Source organism: Pinus tabuliformis, chromosome 2_1, assembly GCF_031772625.1.
Source record: "Pinus tabuliformis cultivar Carrire ecotype Pingquan chromosome 2_1, CPIR1, whole genome shotgun sequence".
Classification (NCBI taxonomy): Eukaryota; Viridiplantae; Streptophyta; class Pinopsida; order Pinales; family Pinaceae; genus Pinus; species Pinus tabuliformis.
Window position 1 is genome coordinate 809,591,537 of NC_142299.1, and position 18,959 is coordinate 809,610,495.

Genomic DNA, 18,959 nt, shown 5'->3' on the forward strand with positions numbered 1-18,959 from the left:
AGTGCAAACAATAACTAGCCTAAATCATATTAACTAAAACAAAGTTAAATTATAAAGAGAGAGCCCTCTCTGAGCATCAGGAAGGCTAGGTCCTGATCTCTAAAAGTGGTTTGTGGTTACCTTTGACTTTTCTTCCTTCATTAGCTTTGAAAGAAAAATCAGAGTGATAACAGGAGGGACCCCTATTGAGTTGTAAGGATATTTAGTTTTGTTTATGTTTCCATTTTCTCATAGCGCAATATTATTTTGAAGTTTATTTTTCCTTATAATAGTTTCATTATAGTTCTAATTTGATAAGTTGTTATTGCAATTCGAGAGCCCTCATAAACAAAAATTACAAAACATATTTAACTTTCATATGCGTTTCCTTTCAGGTTTCACTACTTAGTTAATTTCATAGATGATACAAGATATGCCTTTTAAAATTAATCACACACATTAGTAATCATTTAAAGTTACAAGTTATCAGTTATTATTTGATTTTTCTATTCATGTCAATAGCTTCTTTCTGCAATTGTAATTAGTTTTTTTTCTCAAATTAGTTTTTCTTATGCAATTAATGTAGAATTTCCTTTCTGCAAAATAGTGTTGTAGTGTTTCCAATTATGCAAGTAGCATTATAATATTTTTCGTACAATTTAATATTAGCATTCCCTTTTATGCAAGTAGAAGTAATTTTTGAATTCCGCAATTAAAATAGATTTTCAATTCTGCAAGCAATAGAGTTCAATTTAGTTAAGTAATTGGTTTTGATGTAACTTCAAATAGAAAGAACTTGTGTGTGTTTACTCTCTAAAATCCACTCAAACATTTGTTCATACTTAGAATAATTCAGTCCATAGCTAGAATTACTAGCATATATAGTGCATACACATCTCACAAGTACATGAACCCTGGTTGACAATTAATGAAGTAATTTAAGAACAATTAAATTGCCCAACATTTTGGTGCCGTTGTAGGGGAGGTGTATATAGGATTGCATTCTTAGTTTGAATATAATTTTAGGTGCATTCAATTTTGTAGATGCATAATTAAAGCATGGTAAAAATAATTTATGCATAGAAAAAGGGATTCTAGGGGTAGATTTATAAGTAGAGGTAGAAGTTCAATTCCAACATCACCACTCACCCCCACTAGACTTCGTAGTGCCACACCATCCACTCATACTCACATTCCATCATTGACAGGTAGACATAGACTTCCTGAGGTGCATAGATCTGAAATCCAACCAAAATATTCACCAACTTCCTCTACTAAAGTTGTAGTTGAAGAACCTACATCCCAACAAAAGGAGTAATTTTCCTCTCTTCAACAGCAGAACAACTTCTAGGACAAGAACTAGAGAGTCCTAGTGAATAAGAAGAATAAGAAGAAGAATAAGAAGAAGAAGAAATTTATTATAATATACCATTAGTAGAGGAACCAGAAGAAGAGCTAGACAATCCTGTCATAGAACCTTAAATTAGCCCCAAAGAATCTACAATGGTAGGAGAAGGAGAAGGAGAAGTACACAATGTAAATGGTGAACCTAGGATTGGAGGTGGAAGATGTAGAGGAAGAAATAGAGGAGGAGGTGGAGGTGGAGGTGGTAGAGGTGGTTGGGAAGAACCAAATCCTTGTGGATTTCCAATTTTTGATGAAGATACCACAACCACAATGAAGAACATCTCACCCTCCATCCTTCCTAATTTCCATGGTTTAAGAAATGAGGACCCCAAAACATTTATTTTTGAGTTTTAAGTTTTATGTAGAACTTATGAAAACTTAGTTGATCATTAAAAATTGAAATTATTCCCAGCTACTCTTAAATATGGAGCACTTAAATGGTTCATGGGATTAGGAACGCATACTATTAGGAAGTGGGAAGAAATTAATTTTTTTTTCTTAGAGAAATATACAAATTATTGCATGCCCCATAACCTTAAGGATGAAGTCTTTAAGATGATGCAGAAAGTGGATGAAAACCTTGAAGACTTAGTTGAAATATTTTCTTACAACATCAAAAGGTATAATATGTATAATTTGGATGATGAAACATTAAAATAGCTTTTGTTAAAATCCATCAGAGATGAATGTATTGACCGTCTTAATTTAATGGGCAAGGGAGATATTTCACAACTTTCATTTGCAGAAATCTGTGATTTGTGTAAGCATATTTCAAGGTGCAAAACTACAACTGGAAAAAATCCAAGAGATCTTGTGATGTCCATAATTAATAAATCTTCAACTGGAACAATAAGTAGAGCTGAAATAGGCAATTTCCTTGATAATTTCAAAATATATCTTCTAAGGAGTCCGAGTGAACAACTAGATACGCTTAAGATACAAAACAAAAAAAAAACTGAGAATGTTGCATTATCTATTTTCTATCCCAAGTGTAGGAAGAAACATTCCTTAAGAGAGTGTCCCCTTGATAGTATAGAAATTTGTGTCATATGTGGTGAAAATCATAGTACGAAGAAATTCCCTTCGATACCTAGTCTTAAAGCTGTTTTTCAAGATGAAACTAGAACAAGCCAAGCTGAATCTCTTTGTTTTATTGCTAAAACACCATGGAAAAATCAACATTCAAATATGACTCAAGGTTTAAATACTCAATCATATGCACAACCACAAAACAATTGGACTACACCCATGCCATGGAAACCTTGGCCCCCACAATCTAAAAATCCATCTTGGGCACAAGGTTGGAAAAATCCTTATGGAAAATCTCCTCAATATCCTCAATTCCAACAACCTTATCATTCTTTTCCACCACAATATTACTCTCCTCAACCAATTCAATCTCCTCAATTTCAAAATCCAAATCAACAACTTTCATTACCATTTCCTCAAAATCCAATCAACTAACTGCTCAACCAATTCCAAATCCGAACAATAAAAACCAACAAGTTATTTATAATATTGAAGGACAAAATTTTCAAGCTTGTATGATTACCCCATTAGGTCTAAATGATGTTCAACTTAGATCTGGTAGGGTTTTATAAAAGAAGTCACCAACAATCACCATCCAAAAATCTAAAGAGGATGAAGTTCATGAAAAAGATGCAAATCTTGATCAAGAAAATATTCCTCTAAAGGAAGATGTACATGTACATTAAAAGGATGAGAAAACAAATCAAGATCCTATAGTTCCTCTAGTAGAACAACCTTCTATTTATTTGCAGGATCCACCTTTTCCTAAAAGGCTCAAAATTTATAAAGGAATAGAAAGGAAATTTTTTTTAACATATTATGATATGCTAGATGAACTTAAGAATATTTGCATCAAAATTACTTTACTCCATCTATATAGCATCATAGTAACCAACATTGTTTCCACAGAAAGGCCTTGACTGAAAGCTCTATCTCTCATCAGATCATAGCACAATATTGGCAAGACCAATGACTATAGACACCTTCATCATTGTCTCTCAAGGTATATACCCACTCGAGTGTTCATTTAGTATGACCTTCTAGGACTATTCTTATCTTGGGTTCCCAGCCCTCAAAGAATATCGGTCCTCTTTTCTACTCTTATCTTGGATTTCATACACATCCTCAAAGAGCGTCGAATGCCGGATGATTACCTAATCCTCAATTATTTCTTCCCAAGTAAAGATGAGAATGTTGTTGCAATCTCTCCCTCTCAACTAGGGAAGATATGCCTATTCCTATAAAGGAATGTACCCAAGCTCCTTCTGACTAAGAACTTTCCCAAACTCCCTCTTAATTAGGGACTTGTTAGAACTCCCTCTTAACTAGGGACCCTCCTTTTCATCAACAGCTTCTTCTTCGTGGGTCCTTCAGCTTCTTGATCAATTTTTTTCCTTGATGTCATGAAATTCAGTCGAGCTTCTACCTTGTAGGGCATTAGCCATCAATCACTTTCCTCCTTGGTTCTTCATGTCATTCCTTTCTTCATGGAAAGTGGCCTTCTTGGTACATATTTGGTGTTAGCTCTCTGTAATTTCTTAAGGTTGTGAAAGAAATTGCAAAGGTAACCACAAAACCACTTTTAAGTCTAAAATCTAGCCCTTCTAGACTCAGAGAGAGATCTCTCTGTTAGATTTAGCTTTGTTTACTTGGTAGGGCTTCAGGCTAGTTGTGAAAGTTCAAGGTTTGATTTATGAATTGGTTTGGTTGGAACAAAAAGGGAAAATCCATTGGCAAATGGAGTCAAAGAGGCTTGGGGTGACCAATTTGCAGAAGTATCAAGCTTAAGTGAAACATGGCAAGGTAGGCATACTACTAGATCCGTGTAGTTTATGATATGGAGAAGGAAGAACAGATTAGGATTTACTTTAAATATAGAGCAATTAAGAATTCTATATTTAAACTTCACAAGAAAACATTGATATTATTTTAAGCCAGATTAGGGTGCTTTTGAAACAAATCCTGAACTTAATTTTATTTAAAACAATATACAAAAGAAACACATATGAAAAACAGAGAAAACTAATTAAAGATGAAGCACTTCACCACATAGATATGACAGGAATCCTGAAACAAATTTATTGTATTAATGCAAATGGCCACTAAATCTCAGTGATCAACTTTACAATAATGGTAGTCTTTCTCAGTACAAGTCCCAACCCTTTGTTTATTACAAATGAAACAATATATAATAAAAACTCCCCTAAACTGTTACAATAATTCTAAAATAAAATTCTGAATAATAACTAAAAATAAAATAAAATCTCCAAATTATCTGCTGGAAACTTTGAACTGTTCATTAAACTCTGGAATTATTTTTCTGAATGCTAGAAATCTGCAAAATGGTTCTCAATTTGCTGATCTTCTGCTGCTAGGTGTCTTAAACTGATCTTCATGCCCTTGAAATCTAGAAAAAGGTTGAAACTGTCTTCACAAAATCAATTAACTGCACTCTTTAATCTGATTGCTCTGCCTATGAATTCTATTTCTGTTATTTTTGCTTTTCATCATCTTTTGAATACTTTGTTTTGTCACAAAATATTTGGAAAAAGAAAAAATAATATATTTTAAAAAATATTTCCAAATATTTTGATGAAATTCATAATTCAAATTTCAAAGTATTTATTTTGAATGATTTATAAAACCAATTTTCAAATCCATGTGTTGTTTCCAAAATCCATGGCTTGTTTTCTCTACCCATGGATTTTGAAACCCATGTGTTGTTTTAAAAAACCATGTGTTGTTTCTCCTTTTACTGTAAATTCATTTCACACCTGTAAAAATCTTTGGATGGATTTCCAAAACCATGTGTTGTTTTTACTTATGGATTACCAAAACCATGTGTCATTTGTACTGTCCTTCCTTTTTATTTTCACCTGCAACTGTAAATTCAAATTCACATGTACCTGTAAATTCCTTTTACATACGTAGGTAGGAAGTGGTTTTTAGAAAGGGGGGTCTGAAATGAAGGGGAACATGACACATGTAAAACCCGGTAAAAGTGAAAACAACTTTTTGGGGTTTGAAACATAACAATAAACGTTTTACATTTAGGACATTTAATAGCTAAGTGTGGGGTGGGCCATAGGATTTACTAGTGATTTGATGTATGTGATACGATTATGAAGTGGGAATTTAATGGATATGGTAGAAATGGAAAGAAATAAGGTGGTGTTGGCATTATGACACATATTTGGCACTATGACATAGGTGTTGTCCTTGATGGCAACTCACTCAGATGACAGATCATAGTTCAGACTCACAAAATGAAGAAAGAAAGGTATATGCAGGTTCCCCATTGATCAAGCTACATGTACACGTGGGTTCGCAGATCAAAAGGCGCGTATAGCGTACACACACACTTTCACGGAAGGAAAGGTGTGTACATGTTGGAAAACTAAGTTTTGGTCCGTGGTATTTGGTCCATTGTATTTTGATCCATGATATTGTTCCAAGGTATTTGGTCCGAAGTGTTGAACCCATGTATTTGGTCCAAGGTATTGGTCCTAAGTGGTTTTGGTCCACGGTATTGAGTAAGGCATAAGAATATAAAAGGAGGAGAAGATCATTAGGCAAGGGCACTCAAATATTGAATATCTGATGAAGAGAAAGATCTAGTATACAGGTTATTGGGTTATGGTGTATAGCTGGATCTGAATCAAGGATGAACCTTAGCGCTTGATAAATGATAAGATCTAATGATGGGTCAAGATCTTAAGGCTTGAAGTGAAGTATCTTTGTGTGGTTTTGATATTTTATCTGAATAACTGGCGCATGTTGTAATCTGTAAATATGATGATCTGGGTATAACTGATGTCTGGAATTGTTGTAAAGTTTAAATCATCATTTACAAATCTGTACGTAGGTTCACTTTAGAAAAGGCGTGTATACATGTTGGTTCTGCATATGAAAATAGCGTATACATCTTAAATTTGATTTGCAGATATGTACGCAGGTTAGCCTTGAGAAAAGTGCATATGCACGCAGGTTCGACACAGTGAAGTAGCGTATACCTCATAAAATATGCTTTAGCTACATCTGTTTGTTGTTGCAGTGTTTTGGGTTCTGGTTACTGTTACTGTAATTTGGTTACGACATTCTGAAAAGTGATCGATTGATTCAGCTTTGGTTGGTGCTAAGGAGATTGGTTGATGCAAATATATTTGATGTTTGATTGATGTTATTGATGGATCTAGTCTAAAAATTTATGAAATGTGACCCATGGAAGAAAATAGAAGGTTGTAGCCTTCTGTAGGCTGGCACCTACGTACTAGTAAACATATCAGCTAGTACAAGAACTAGGGGGTTATAGGTCCCTTCCAGGAGAAGCTGGAGAATGAGAGAAGGTTGTAGCCTTCTATAGGTAGAAGCCTGCGTACTGGTATAAGACTGCACCAGTACAAAAATTGTGTTGGAAATAATACTGAGGGGGGGGGGAATCAGTATTATCTAGCAATTTACCAAATCTTCCTTATTTGATCTTTTGAAATATTCTTGCATATCAGTATCATAAAACAATGAGCATGAATAAAGAAAATAGACAGTCACACCAAAGAACACAAGATGTAAGGTGGAAACCCAATGCGGGAGAAAAACCACCTGCTGCAATAATGTCTCTATCTTCTTTCAAGAAATTCTTTTTACAATGATTTTGTACTGGTGCAGTCCTTTACCAGCACGCAGGCTGCAACCTGCAAAGAGCTACAACTCCTTCTTGTTTTCCAGACTTCTCCTGGAAGGGAGCTACAACCCCCTACTTCTTTTCAAAATGATCAACAAGTATACAACAGATACAGTCTACTACAGATATCAGATCAGTAATTACAGAAACAACCCAGAACACCTTATGAACAGAAATATACAGTTAACAGATCATCTTGAGACAGGGACGCATATTTTCTTTCTGTGGCCTGCGACTGGACGCAGTATACCTTATGCTGTTCTGCGTGCAGACGCACTGTTTCTTTTGCTTGTCTGCGACCGACGCACACATCAACACTATCGCGCCGCGTCTTTTGCTTCAGAGACGCACCCAATACCACAGTCGCGCCGCGTCCTTCGCTTCAGAGACGCACCTGATCCTTTACTGTACTGCGTCCCGACGCACTTTCCCTTCACTGAATCTGCGTCCCTTTAGATATAGAAGATAAGAGGACTTCAGAACCAACCCAAACACTCAGATCCACAGATCTGATCATGCGCCATATAGATCGTAGTCCATTAGAAGATTTACCCTTAAAGATATGGACTAGATCACACCAAGAGATGATCAACCAAGATGATGCCTAATCCAAATGAACTCCTTTGCTTTATATAGGCAAGCTTCTCCCCAAAGCGTGGAACAATACCACGAGCCGACACCAGAGAAACACGCAACCGTCGGCTAGATACCACACAAGAAGCCCCCACGAGTTTTTCTCTACCTTGAAATGTGTGCACTGGGCGGACGCACCTTCTGAACGGCTGGCCGGCGTCCCTAGACGCGGGTTCTGTATGGAATACCTGCGGGGACGCGCTTGCTAAACAAAATTTCCTGCGTCCTTCTTGATTTACCACCTGAAGGCGTTTGCCATCAAGTACAACACCTGAATCATAATGCCAACAAACTCCCCCTTTGGACTTGATGGCAACCACATAAACTTTCAGCTTCATCATTCTCCCCCTTTGACATCAAGAGCAAAGGGTATGCTCCCCCTATGCTCATGCTTCTCCAAAATTGTAACCAGAAATCCATCATGAAGAAGACAGAGACATATTGCAGCTATTTCCAAGATCTCCTTCTCCATAATGCCAACAATGCATTATGTGCTCCCCCTGAGCCTATACCATCAATAGGAAGATGGTCAACAGTGAGATGATGCATCAACAACCCCCAGCTTTTGCCTGAGGTATTCAAAAGTGTCCCTGGGCAACGGTTTGGTGAAAATATCAGCAACTTGTTCCTTAGAAGGAACATACTCCAACTTGACCTTCTGTTCAAGTACTTGTTCCCGGAGAAAATGGTACTTGATTGGTATGTGCTTGGTTTTTGAATGCATAACCGGATTCTTTGAGATGCTGATTGCACTTGTGTTGTCACATAAGATAGGAATAGGAGGTGTACAAGTGATTTGATAATCCTGCAAAGTCTGCATCATCCAAAGAAGTTGGGTGCAACAAGATGCAGCCGCAACATATTCCGCTTCAGCTGTAGACAAGGCAATTGAACTCTGTTTCTTGCTGAACCAAGATACCAGTCTAGAACCCATAAAGAATGCACCACCACTTGTGCTTTTCCTGTCATCCACGCTTCCGGCCCAATCTGCATCTGTATAAGCATGAAGAGTGAGATCTGGATCTCTAGGATACCATAGGCCATAATTTTGAGTCCCTTGAAGATATTTGAAGATTCTCTTTACTGCTTGAAGATGAGTCTCCTTTGGATTTGCTTGAAACCTTCCAACTATTCCAACTGCATGCATGATGTCTGGTCGGGTACCTGTCAAATATAGTAGACTTCCAATCATAGATCTGTAGGTTGGTTGATGAACTGCTGCAGATTCGTCATTTGCACTGAGACTACATCCTGTGACCATGGGTGTACATACTGGTTTTGCATCTTCCATGCCATATTTCTTCAAAATTTGCTTGAGATACTTGGTTTGAGATAAAAGGATTCCTCCTTTCTTTTGTTGGATTTGCAAACCAAGAAAGTATGTCAGTTCTCCTAGCAAGGACATCTCAAATTCTTTCTGCATGACTGAGGCAAAGCTTTGACTCATAGCTTCTTCATTACTGCCAAAAATAATGTCATCTACATACACAACAAGTATTAGTAATTTGTCATTTTCAACTTTTATATAAAGATTGCTATCTGCTGAACCTTTTGAGAAACCTTGTTGATGAAGATATTTGTCCAACCGGTAGTACCAAGCCCTTGGAGCTTGTTTGAGACCATAGAGAGCCTTTTTTAATCGGCATACAAGATTTGGATCGTTTCCAAGAATGAAACCATCTGGCTGTTCAATGTACACTTCTTCATCCAAGTCTCCATTCAGAAAAGCTGATTTCACATCCATTTGAAATACTTTGAAGTTCTGACAACTTGAGAGAGCAAGAAACATTCGGATGGCCTCAAGTCTTGCAACAGGAGCAAAAGTTTCTTCAAAGTCTATTCCTTCTTGCTGTGCATACCCTTTACAAACAAGTCTGGCTTTGTTTCTAATTACTTCTCCATTTTCATTCAATTTATTTTTGAACACCCATTTTGTTCCGATAACATTCTTATCCTTTGGTCTAGGAACCAGCTCCCAAGTATTGTTCTTTTCGATTTGCTCAAGTTCTTCATCCATTGCTTTCACCCAACATTCATCTTTGCATGCTTCTTTCACATTTTGTGGTTCAGTAGAGGAGAGTAATGCCAAATAACTTGAAGCTTCTGCAACTGTTCTTCTAGTTTGTATACCTGCTTCCTTTCGTCCCATGATCTGAGATTCTGGATGGTTCTTTTGAACATATCTGGATGGAGTCTTTTCTTCTATTCTTGTTCTTTCTTCTGCTTCTTCGTGAGGTCCGTCTTGAAATTGTTCTTGCGGTTCTTCTTCTTCATCATTCTGTCTTTGAGGGTAGCTTTCATCTTCTTCAATGTCTTCACGATGTATTTGCCTAGGAATGTATCCTTTCTCATCAACCACTACATCAATGCTTTCAACAATTCTGCCAAGTCTTTTATTGTAGCATTTGTATGCTTTGCTATGTGGAGAGTAGCCAAGAAGAATTCCTTCATCTGCTCTAGGATCAAGTTTGCCAAGCTGCTCCTCAGTATTTTTGATATAGCATTTGCTCCCAAAGATTTTGAAGTGCTTTACTGAAGGAGTTTTACCACTCCAGAGCTCATGAGGAGTTTGAGTGCTGTTCACTCGAACATTTGTCTTGTTGAGAATAATAACTGCCGCATGTGCAGCTTCACCCCAGAAGGTTGCAGGAGTTCCTGATTCATCAAGCATAGCACGAGCCATTTGCTGGACTGTTCTGTTCATTCTTTCCACTACTCCATTTTGCTGAGGAGTTCTAGCTGTAGAAAATTCTCTCCTTATTCCATGTTCATCACAGAAATCGAAAAATTCATTTGAAGTAAATTCTCCACCTCTGTCGGATCTGAGGCACTTAATCTTGTGACCTGATTCATTTTCAGCCAAGGCTTTGAAGGATTTGAATTTTTCGAAAGCTTCATCTTTGTGCTTCATAAGTCCCAACCAAACAAACCTGGAGAAATCGTCAATAAATAATATCAAGTATTCCTCTCCTCTAGGTGTTCTTTTTCTGAATGGTCCACATACATCTGTATGTACTAGCTCCAGAGGCATACTGGCTGATCCTTCTTTCTCTGGAAAGTTAGTTCTAGTCTGTTTTCCAAACTGACATGATCTGCACATGGTGTTGTCAGGAATTTTGATATCTGGAAGATCACGAACTGCCTGATATTTGCAAGCTTTCCTTATTTGTGAGAAACTTAGATGTCCCAATCTTCGATGCCATAACCAGTGCTCTTCATCCTTGCTTAAATAGCATTGTTGTTGTTCTTCATAAAAAATGTATAGATTATTTGAAGTTCTTTTTCCTTTGAGAACTGTTTTACCTGTATCAAGATCACGAACAAGACATCCATTTGATCTGAATATAACCTCGGTTCTTTGATCACACATCTGGCTTACACTTAGAAGATTATGCTTTAGTCCATCAACAAACAAAACATTTCCAGCCTTAACATCTTCTTTTAAAGGAGCAATACCTTTTCCTTTTATAGTTGCAGGAGTATCATTTCCAAAAGAGACTTTCTTTCCCTTTTCTAAATTAGAATAAGATTCAAGTTTTTCTTTATCACCTGTCATGTGCTTTGAACATCCACTGTCAATGTACCATAGATTTTCTTGTCCTTCTGCATAGAATGCTATCCCACATCTTTCTGTTTGAGGTTCCTTTATTTTCCATGTTTTGGTGCCTGAGGTTTGTTCCCTTTTTTGTTCTTGTACCTTTCTTTCCGGAAACCTGCTTCTGCATTCAACATCTTCATGTCCAAAATTATTGCAAATAGAGCATTCAACTTCATTTTCAAGAGCTGAAAAATTGTTATAGGTCCTTTTTGTATTCCCTGTCATGCTTCTTTGTTTTTGAGCTTCCCTAGTCATGATTGTTTTATACGCAACACATTGGGCTGCTTTGTGACCAAAGTTATGGCAAGAAAAGCATTGTCCATTGAAGAAGTTTCTGCGATTATTGAATCTACCAGCTGACTGATTGTAATTTCTATTTTCATCTATTCTTGAACCAAATTGAGAAGGTTTTACCTGTGGCTGGTTGTGGCTTTTGTTCACCCTTAAGCTGGATTGCCCCTGATAGTTTGAAGTTTGTCCCTGCTTTACCTGATGATCTTCCTTGTGTTCTTGCTCATTTCTTCTTGCGGCATCAAGATAACTTTTTGAAGTGGAAGCTTGAGAAGTTTCTCCATTGTAGCCCAGACCTGTCTTATTTAGAGGAGATCGCTGCACACTGATAATCTCATTCAACGTTTCAGATCCTTTGACAAACTTGAGATTAATAGTTTTTGTTTTCTCAATTTCTTTTCTAAGACCAACAATTTCACCTTCTAATTTTTCAAGATGTTTTTCCTTTTCATCAATCTGAAATTGTAGAGTATCAATAATCATGTTCTTTTCTTCTATACATCTCTTGAGTCTAGTAATTTCATCATAAAGGTTATCCACATCTATAGCATCCTCATAATTGTCATCTTCAAATGCCATTAACAATCTATATTTGTTACCTTGTTCATCTTCATCACTGTTTGATAAGCCATCGCTATCTTCATGGGTGTAGTAGCTTTTCTTATTTGTACCCTGTTTCTTGTTCCATCTAACTGGTTCCTTTCCTTTATCCTTATAAGAGCATTTTGCAGCATAATGACCTACTCTTCCACAAGCAAAACATTTGAAAGGTAGCTTACCTCTGAACCTTCCGGAACCCCTTTGAAGATTTCTGACAAAGTTTGATTCTTCTTCCTCTTCTTCTGGAACATGACATGCTTCATAGTGATCTTCTTTGCCTGATGCTTTAAAAGCAGCTTCCCTTCTATCTGATGGACCTCCCTTTCTCATTTCATAAGCAGTTAGAATTCCATGCAGCTGAGACATAGTGAGAACATGGAGGTTTTCCTTTTCTTCTACTGCAGATACTTTAGATTCAAACTTGGGAGATAAAGATCTTAGAATCTTTTGAACTACTATAGTCTCTTTTATCTCTTCACCCAAATTTTTCATACAATTAACAATCTCATCTACTCGAAGAAAATAATTAGCCACACTTTCATCATTATACATCTTGAGAGTCTCATATTGAATCCTGAGAGTTTGAAGTTTAGCTTCTTTTACCTGTTCATCTCCTTCATAGCTAGTGATCATTTTGTCCCATATCTCTTTTGCTGATTTGAAGTGCATGACCTTCATGAACTCTGTTTGAGATATACTTCCTAATAGAGTGCTGACTGCTTTTGCATTTGTTTCATACTGCTTTTTCTCAGCTGGATCTGTAGGAGTAACTGAAGGAAAGGCATAGCCTGATTCTACAATGTTCCAAACTTCTGTACCAAGAGATTGAAGATATGCAGTAACTCTTACCTTCCAATAATTGAAGTTTGTTCCATCGAAGACGGGTGGCCTGATTGATGCTTCTCTCTCGTAGTTGCTCATGATGAACGATCTACCTTCAAGCGATCAAGCTGTTCTGAAGGACCTGCTCTGATACCAATTGTTGGAAATAATACTGAGGGGGGGCGGAATCAGTATTATCTAGCAATTTACCAAATCTTCCTTATTTGATCTTTTGAAATATTCTTGCATATCAGTATCATAAAACAATGAGCATGAATAAAGAAAATAGACAGTCACACCAAAGAACACAAGATGTAAGGTGGAAACCCAATGCGGGAGAAAAACCACCTGCTGCAATAATGTCTCTATCTTCTTTCAAGAAATTCTTTTTACAATGATTTTGTACTGGTGCAGTCCTTTACCAGCACGCAGACTGCAACCTGCAAAGAGCTACAACTCCTTCTTGTTTTCCAGACTTCTCCTGGAAGGGAGCTACAACCCCCTACTTCTTTTCAAAATGATCAACAAGTATACAACAGATACAGTCTACTACAGATATCAGATCAGTAATTACAGAAACAACCCAGAACACCTTATGAACAGAAATATACAGTTAACAGATCATCTTGAGACAGGGACGCATATTTTCTTTCTGTGGCCTGCGACTGGACGCAGTATACCTTATGCTGTTCTGCGTGCAGACGCACTGTTTCTTTTGCTTGTCTGCGACCGACGCACACATCAACACTATCGCGCCGCGTCTTTTGCTTCAGAGACGCACCCAATACCACAGTCGCGCCGCGTCCTTCGCTTCAGAGACGCACCTGATCCTTTACTGTACTGCGTCCCGGCGCACTTTCCCTTCACTGAATCTGCGTCCCTTTAGATATAGAAGATAAGAGGACTTCAGAACCAACCCAAACACTCAGATCCACAGATCTGATCATGCGCCATATAGATCGTAGTCCATTAGAAGATTTACCCTTAAAGATATGGACTAGATCACACCAAGAGATGATCAACCAAGATGATGCCTAATCCAAATGAACTCCTTTGCTTTATATAGGCAAGCTTCTCCCCAAAGCGTGGAACAATACCACGAGCCGACACCAGAGAAACACGCAACCGTCGGCTAGATACCACACAAGAAGCCCCCACGAGTTTTTCTCTACCTTGAAATGTGTGCACTGGGCGGACGCACCTTCTGAACGGCTGGCCGGCGTCCCTAGACGCGGGTTCTGTATGGAATACCTGCGGGGACGCGCTTGCTAAACAAAATTTCCTGCGTCCTTCTTGATTTACCACCTGAAGGCGTTTGCCATCAAGTACAACACCTGAATCATAATGCCAACAAATTGTAAAAAGAAGTTTCTTATTAAAAGAAGATAGAGACGATTGCAGCAGGTGGTTTTCACCCACATTGGGTTTCCACCTTATATCTTGTGTTCATGTGTGTGATTGTCTGTTTTGTTTTTCACTACACTTGGTTACTGTTTATATGGTTTTGATGCACAGATTAAAGATCAACATATGATGAATTAACTGAATCATAAGTTTGCAAGATATACGCTAGTTGCCTTAAATACAATTGCGTATACACGTAAGTTTCATTAACTAAAGTAGCGTATATGAATCTGATTATGGAAATGAAATATTGTTGACTTGCTACTACTGATTCACCTCCCCCTTCTCAGTATTATTTCCAACAATTGGTATCAGAGCAGGTCCTTCAGAAGAAGCTTGATCGCTTGAAGGAAGATCTATCATCATGAGTAACTACGAAAGAGAGGGATCCATTAGACCACCAATCTTTGATGGGAGCAACTTCATTTATTGGAAGGTAAGAACCATAGCCTATCTTCAATCTCTTGGAACAAATGTATGGGAAATCGTGGAAGGGGATATACATTTCCATCGACAATTCCTACAGATATGGCAAGTAAAAAGCAATAGGAAACCAATGCCAAGGCTGTTAATACATTATTGGGGAGTCTGTCACAATCAGAATTTGTCAAAGTTATGCAGCTCAAAACCACCAAAGAAATATGGGACTAGATCATTCTAAGTTATGAAGGAGACAATCAGGTAAAACGTGAAAAACTGCAAACTCTCAGAATTCAATATGAAACTCTCAAAATGAACAATGATGAAAGTATGGCTAGTTACTTCCTACGTATAGATGAGATTGTTAATTGCATGAAGAACTTGGGTGAAGAGATAAAAGAAGTTACTTTAGTTGAAAAGGTCTTAAGATCTTTGTCTACTAAGTTTGAATCAAAAGTATCTGCCATAGAAGAAAAGCAGGATCTTCAGACTATTACTATGACATAGCTGCATGGAATCTTAACTGCTTTTGAAATGAGAAAAGGAGGTCCATCAGATATGAGAGAAGCCACATTCAAAGCTTCATGAAGAGAAGAACTCAATGAATCAGGACATGTTTTAGAAGGAGAAGAAGAAGAAAACTTTGTCAAGAACCTTCAACGGGGTTCTGGAAGATTCAAAGATAAACTACCTTTCAAATGTTTTTCTTGTGGAAGAGTCAGTCATTATGCTGCCAAATGTCCTCATAAAGATAAGCTTGATAAAGGTAAGGAGTCGGCAAAATGGAATAGAAAACAATGTGTAAGTAATAAGAGCTACTATACGCATGAAGATAACAATGGTTTATCAATTAGTAATGAAGATGGAAATAGTAATGACTATAGACTTCTGATGGCTTTTGAAGATGATGATTTCTTGGATTCTTTAGATGAAGATGACCTTTATGGAGAAATCTCTAAACTCAAAATTTTTCTAGAAGAAAAGAATATGATTATAGATACTTTGACATTCCAACTTACTGAAAGAGAAAAACATAATGAAAAACTGAAATGTGAAATTGTGGGTCTAAGAAAGGATATTGGGAAAACAAATGCTCTTAATCGTAGTTTTTCTAAAGGATCAGAAACCCTAAATGAAATTATCAAAGTGCAGCGTTCTACTTTGATAAAGACAAGCCTTTGATATACTGAAGAAGCATCCCAAGCACAGAAGTCGTCAACCTCCACTAAAAGCTATCTTGATGCAGCAAAGAGAAGTGAACAGTTTGACAATCGACAACAAAGGCATAAAGCAGATCACCAGGTAAAGCGGGCTCAATTTACTTCAAGGATAAACAAAAGCTACAACCGACCTCAAGTAAATCATACTCAATCTGTTTCAAGAATGAATAGCAATTACAGTCACTAGGTCAGTAGATTCGATAATCGCAGGAACTTCTTCAATGGCCAATGTTTTTCATGTCATAACTTTGGACACAAAGCTGCTCAATGTGTTGCTTACAAGACCATCATGACTAGAGAAGCACTAATCAAAGGAATGTGACGGGGATCATGAAACAGACCTACAATAACTTTTCTCTTCTTGAAAATGAAATAGAATGCTCTATTTGCAACAACTTTGGTCATGAAGAATCTGAATGCCGGAGTAAATTTCGACAAACATCTCAAAAGGATCAAACTTCATTAAATCCCAAAATATGGAGAGAGAAAGAACCGCAAACAGAAAGATGTGGTATAGCCTTGTATGCAGAAGGACAAGAAAATCAGTGGTACATCGAAAATGGATGCTAAAAACACATGACAGGTGATAAAGAAAAACTTCAGTCATATAATGCCTTAGAAAAGGAAAAGAAGGTCTCATTTGGAAATGACACTCCTGTTGTCATAAAAGGTAAAGGTTCTGTTCTCTTAAAAGAAAAAGTTAAAGCTGGGAATGTTATGTATGTTGATGGTCTAAAGCATAACCTATTGAGTGTCAGTCAAATGTGTGATCAAGGAAATGAAGTAGTATTTCGATCAAATGGATGTGTTGTTCATGAGCTTGATATAGGAGAAACCGTGATCAAAGGTATAAGAACTCCAAACAACTTATACATACTCAAGGGAGGACAACAACAATGCTATCTAAGCAAAAATGATGAGCAATGGCTATGGCACAGAAGATTGGGGCATCTAAGCTTCTATCAAATAAGAAAAGCATGCAGATTCCAGGTTGTTCGTGATCTTTCTGATATCAACATCCCAGGAAATACAATATGCAAATCATGTCAATTTGGTAATCAAACCAGAGCACACTTCCCTGAAAAAGAAGGATCAGCTAGTAAGACTCTTGAACTTGTTCATACTGATTTATGAGGACCATCAAGGAAAAAGTCACCTCGTGGAGAGGAATACTTTATATTGTTCATTGATGATTATTCTAGAATGTGTTGGATAGGGCTTCTAAAGCATAAAGGTGAAGCATTTGAAAAATTCAAAGCCTTCAAAGCCTTGGTTGAAAATGAATTAGATCGCAAAATCAAATGCCTCAGATCTGATCGAGGAGGGGAATTTACCTCGGATGAATTCTTTGACTTTTGTGAAGAACATGGAATAAAAAGGAAATTCTCCACTGCAAGGACTCCTCAGCAAAATGGAGTGGTAGAAAGGATGAATAGAATTGTTCAACAAATGGCTCGTGCTATGCTAGATGAGTCTGGAACTCTTGCAACCTTCTGGGGTGAAGCTGCATTCGCTGTCGTCACTATTCTCAACCAAGAAAATGTTCAGGTAAACAACACTCAAACTCCACATGAACTTTGGTATGGTAAGACTCCTACTGTAAAATACTTCAAAGTTTTTGGAAGCAAATGTTACATCAAAAGGACTGATGAAAAACTTGGCAATTTTGAACCTAGAGCAGATGAAGGCATTCTCCTTGGTTACTCTTCCCGAAGTAAAGGATATAAGTGTTATAATAAAAGACTTGAGAAAATTATTGAAAGTATTGATGTTGTGGTTGATGAAGCAGGCAAAAATCCAAAGCAAGTAAAAACCGAAGATTGTGGAGAAGATGAGGATTATCCTTCCACATCAAATCAGACTAATTCTGAAGAAGAAACCAATGAAGTTTAAGAAGAACAGATAACGACAGAAGAAAAGACTCCATCCAGGTATGTTCAGAAAAATCATCTAGAGACTCAAATTTTGGGACAGAAAGAGGCAGGTGTGCAGACAAGAAGAACTATTACAGAAACTTCAAGCTATCTAGCATTGCTTTCCTCCATCGAACCTCAAAATGTAAATGAAGCATGAAAAGATGAATTTTGGCTCAAGGCCATGAATGAAGAACTTGAGCGAATTGAAAAGAATAATACTTGGGAATTAGTTCCTAGACCTCATGATAAGAATATCATAGGAACCAAATGGATATTGAAAAACAAGCTGAATGAAAATGGAGAAGTTATTAGAAATAAGGCCAGAACTGTTTGTAAAGGGTATGCTCAACAAGAAGGTATATATTTTGAAGAAACTTTTGCACCTGTTGCTAGACTTGAAGTCATAAGAATGTTCCTTGCTCTTTCTAGTTTTTAGAAATTCAAAGTATACCAAATGGATGTAAAATCTGCCATTCTTAATGGAGACTTAGAAGAAGTATATATTGAGCAACCAGATGGATTCATCCTTGGAAATGATGCAAAACTTGTTTGCAGACTCAGAAAGGCTCTCTATGGTCTAAAACAAGCTCCAAGGGCCTGGTATTACCATCTTGACAAATACCTCCATCAACAGGGTTTTTCAAAAGGATCAACTGATATCAATCTATATACAAAGATTGACAATAATAAATTGCTAATACTTGTTGTGTATGTTGATGGTATCATTTTTGGTAGCAATGAAGAAGCCATGAGTCGAAATTTTGCTTCGGTAACGCAGCAAGAATTTGAAATGTCCCTGCTTGGTGAGCTTACATATTTTATTGGTCTACAAGTTCAACAAAATAAAGATGGTATTTTTTTGTCACAAACCAAGTATCTCAAGCACATCTTGAAAAAATACGGCATGGAAAATTCTAAACCAGTATGTACCCCTATGGTAATAGGATGCAGTCTCAACT